This window comes from Sceloporus undulatus, chromosome 2, assembly GCF_019175285.1.
Source record: "Sceloporus undulatus isolate JIND9_A2432 ecotype Alabama chromosome 2, SceUnd_v1.1, whole genome shotgun sequence".
Classification (NCBI taxonomy): Eukaryota; Metazoa; Chordata; class Lepidosauria; order Squamata; family Phrynosomatidae; genus Sceloporus; species Sceloporus undulatus.
In genome coordinates this window covers 314,259,215-314,263,934 of record NC_056523.1, presented here as the reverse complement: position 1 = coordinate 314,263,934, position 4,720 = coordinate 314,259,215, and the positions used below count along the sequence as shown (strand labels likewise).

The following is a 4,720-nucleotide window of genomic DNA, read 5'->3' as shown; positions in this document are numbered from 1 at the left end:
ACTAACCATTTCAACAACCCTACAAGGTGAGCTTGTATTATGATACCCATATTACAGATGTGCACACTGATTTGATAATTGCTTGTTCAGGATTACTACCCTATGGGCAAATTGCAAAATCTAAGATATGATTCAGCAGTTTCTAACTAACAAGTCATGCTTTCCTTCACAACCCTACATTAGCAATTTCTCAAAATATAATATGGGTGAAATCATGTTTTTCTAACATTGTGGTGCATTTTCTCCTGTAGGTTTTCTCTCCCCTTTTATAACTTATCAAGAGTCAATTAAACCTAGCTTTGTTCACAAATGAATTAATCTAATATATATAGTCTTTGTCTCTATTGATATATAAGTGGTCTGTTAAATACTATGGGCCTTTAGTATCTGCTGAGGTTTGGTTCCAGGACTCCCTGTGGATACCAAAATCCGTGGATGCTCAGGCCCCATTAAATACAATGGCACAGTAAAATGGTGTCCCTTATATAAAATGGCAAAATCAAGGCTTGCTTTTTGGAATTTGTATATATTTTAAAATATTTTCAACTATGGGTAGTTGAAGCCATAGATAAAAAATCTGGGGCTATGGAGGGCAACTGTATTAATTTATGCCAGCCTCTCCCAATGTGGTGTGAGCCAGGATGGTATATTGGTTTGAGCATTGGACTATGACTGTGGAGACAAGGGTCTGAATCCTTGCTTGGCCATGGAAACCAACTGGCTGACCTGGAGTGAGTCACACACTCTCGGCCTCAGAAAACCCCATGATAGGTTCACCCCAAAATGACTTGAAGGTAAACAACAACAACAACAACAACAATTTCCAATGTGGCTCTCTCCAATGTATCGGACTAAAAAAAACCTATCATCCCAAAATACCATGCCAAGGGTAGATAATCCACCATTTAGTCTATACACATCCAGAAGGAACTGGGTTGGGGAAGGCTGACTTCTGCACTTGGCAAAGGAGAAGTGAGAAGAAGGGGGATCTTTTAGTCCTTTTTTCCCAAATGTGCTCTGTGCCGTTGTGTACCAATCCTTCACCCATCACAGAAATCACCCAAAACCACTAAGAATCATTCCAATCCTTCTGGAACTCCTATACAGTCAGCCCTTCTTATACATGGATTTTTTATACATGGATTCAAGCATCCACGGTTTGAAAATGTTCCAAAAAAGTATAAATTTCAAATATCAAACCTTGATTTTCCATTTTTTATAAGGGACACCATTTTGCTATGTCATTATATTTAATGGGACTTGATCATACACAGATTTTGTTATCCATGGGGGATTTTGGAACCAAACCCCAGCGTATAACAAGGGTCCACTGTACTATCCATTTAGATCATCCTGCATAGATTTCAAGTATTTATTCACTCTCATTAATTGTGAGAGTAGGACAGACAGCAAGAGGGTAAGAGAGACAGTAAGAGATTAAGACAGACAGAAAGACAATGTAATTTCTGCCCAAACTTCTGTCAGTCCCTCAAGGCTCAACACTAATGTGAGATATTTTACCATTCCCCACCAAAGGGGATGTTCCAGATGCTGGATGTTGTTGGTCTCAGCAGCCCTAGCCAACAGTAAGAAACATTGGGAGCTGGAGTCCAACAACATGTGGAGGACCACATGATTCTCACCCTTGTTTTATAAGTAGGCGAATTATTCGCTGGACAACTGCCCCCTGCACATGCAGGCTGCACCAGTCTGTGTCTCTCATTTGTTTACGGGCGGCAAACGGAGGGGACAAAAACGGGGTGCACACTACCATTCAAGCCAACGGAGCTTGAATACTGGTGATTTTTTGTTTTCCTAGAATGAAAATGGAGGGGCAACTGTACTTCCAAATTTCCAAACATTCAGCCAAAGTGGCATCTGCAATGGGAGAAGAAGGAGACAGAAACGGTCAGATTCCTGAAGGTCAGATTGGGATCCTGGCATAATCTGGAGTCCCTTCTTTTTTTTTTTTTTTTTATTACCCTGATAGAAGAATATCACTGTTATTGGTCAGACCTACTAAAAATACTGGCTAGTTGACAACGCTATTCCTTCTGTGACTGGCTGAGGGAGGGAGTTCCAGATCTGGTTTCTAGGCTTCTAGTTACTGACTATTACTTTGCAGGGGATAGATGAATGAGGACAAGGACAAGCAGACAGGTTTATAATTAGTAACCCTTTCCAAAAGTCATTCCCTTACCTCACCAACTTTTGAAGGAAATAGTTTCCAGTCATTCATTAATTCTTTCACTCTCTTCAGATTTCCTGGTGATGTATATTGCAAGCCGATGGTGCCCCTCTGAATCAAAACACCTGTCAAAGCATAGAAATAGCTGACAATCTTAAGATCCAATGCCAAGGCATTCTTAATCTTCCTCTCCCATTTCAGATTTTTACACAGATATAAAAGCAGTTCACCTTCATTTGTAGAACATCTCGAAAAAAGGAATTTGTAAGAAAAGAGGTACTATGCTCCATGCGAAACAAAAGAGTTTTTGTGGCAAGGGCTTTAAGAGGTTGTGAATTTGATAAACTGTCTCATATTTTTTTCAATGAAAAAATATGATAGCTCATCTTTCTAATGACAGAAAGCTTGGGGGCGGTTTACGGTAATATATGCCTTTTTTTTTAATACACAGCTCACAATCCTAGCCCAACAGCTGTATGAAGAATGGAGTAGCAGGCAAAAGGTTAATAGAGCATTGGTCCTTTTTTAATTGAAAAAATGACGGAGGGACCTTTTACCAAGCTGAGCAGTAATATTATTACAGGCAGTATGTATTGTTCCTGAGATGTAGTGTTCATTTAGGAATACGGTAATGAACATCAAGTCATGTTTCTTGGCTTCAACAAGAAAGTGAACTTATTCTCAAATAGGTTAATAACCATCTGCTTCTGTTTTGTTTTTAAACCAACCAATAATTCCCCCCTTCTAAAATAATATTTATCTCTCTTTTCACAGTTTATTTTCTCCCAACGTTTCTAACTGGTATGGCTAGTGGAATTAGAAAGGAGCACCCGGAAGAATTAGGAAAAAGCTAGTCTTTACAGGTCTTTTTTCCTATGCTTTCTTCAAATAGCTTTTCCTGTACTTTCTCCAAAGCATGACCTTTGCTGTTAAAGCAATCTTCCTCAACCAGGTGTTCCCCAGATGCATTGCACAACACCCATCATCCCTTCCCAGGCAGTTTTAAAGGAACAGTGGTTCTGACAGGGGGAAAGGGTCAGCAGAAAAAGTCTGGCTGTAAACCCTACATTAACGGCCCAAACAAAAGTGGAGAGATTGCTTCTATTTGGAGAATAGAATCCAAGGTCCCTTTTTTCTTTTTTCTTTTCTTTATTTTTAAATGTTGCTATTTTCTCAGATGGAACAAAAACAGCCTGGTGAGCAGAATTGTTAGGATGAAGAAGACCCTGCATTAGAAGTGAGCAAGATCACTTGGAACACACAATGCATCTGGATGCATTCCAAAGATCCTCAAATTACAGTGAAAATTCTGCTTCTGAGATTTAGATCAAAAACAAGGGTTTTCTTTATTGTTGTTGGTTTTCCCTTTATTTAACTGCATGTTTAAACACTTAAAAGTGCACACCTACTTTCTGATCCACTGGCTGGTTGATGTTAAGCTGGGTGCAGAAGTGCCCTTCTGCAGGTACAAAGGAGTTCCATTTGCAAAAAAAACCCCACACCTGCCCTGGCACAATGCACAAAGCCAGTCACAGGGCCTTAAACGGGGCATTGCAGGGGCCAGCCTTGAATCTACTGGATTCAAAACCCCTTAATCTTCCCTCTCACAAGATTAGCACTATTATCTTCACCTGCCTGGAGTTAGCATGGGTAATATATACTGAAACTGGAAAGAGCAGAAGACTTCAGTCTCAGCAGTACCATCAATTCTGCATCAATAATAATAATATCAATATTGATTCTATGAATAATAATATCATTATTGCTGCCCCTGCAATTACTGTTTCTTTTCCTTTTCCTGGTCCAGAACTCAGGGCAGCTTGCAAAAATAAAAACATATGCAGGTAAGAAAATTGTATCATGCAAAATTTTGTAATATAATTCAACTATCAATAAAATTAAAAGCCATTACAAGCATATCTGTTACAGAGAAGAACATCAATGTAAACAATATAGGACATGAGAAGCCCTTTTGCTTAGAACAATAGGCCAAAGAATATGTGGTCCTCCAGATATCATTAGACCGCATCTCTCATAATTCTGTACATAAGCTATTTTGGTTAGGCCTGATGGAAGGTGCAGTCCAGCAGCACTGGGAAAGCTTGCATACTCCCCACCCCTTAGAATGGTAGAATCAGTCAAGGTACATAATGTCAGATAGAGCAAGCTACATCAAGGTAAGGTACTTCCTCTATAATGGGAAGCTGGAAAAGGATCAAGAGTTTTACATCTAATAGAATAGGAATTGGAATCATTTTGTTGAACTAACATTCCTCACTATTGGCTATACTGCCTTGGGCTGCTGGAACTTAAGAGTCCAACATCACACACAGAGCTGCATGACTACCACCACATAACAGAACCATGGGAAGCTCTAGCTTCAGCTGCAAAAGTTATACCTTTTTTTTCAACACCACACTATTGAATTTCAGCAGTAAGCTTTGAGGAGGATTGGGGGTAAAAATCATGGATGGGAAGGTGTTCAGTGGCCAAGTCAAATGTTGCCTACTCTGTAACAGATTGGTCGTATAC

The 4,720-nt window shown here is 39.5% G+C and overlaps 1 long non-coding RNA gene across 1 annotated transcript in view; it reads left to right on the top strand.

The window, feature by feature from the left end:
* Window positions 1-4,017, top strand: part of LOC121922353 — a 21,266-nt gene extending 17,249 nt beyond the window's left edge. The window contains exons 2-3 of the long non-coding RNA XR_006102141.1: window positions 1,820-1,923; window positions 3,366-4,017. This is a non-coding gene — a long non-coding RNA (uncharacterized LOC121922353). The remainder of the gene's footprint in view (window positions 1-1,819; window positions 1,924-3,365) is intronic.
* Window positions 4,018-4,720: the final 703 nt, after the last annotated feature.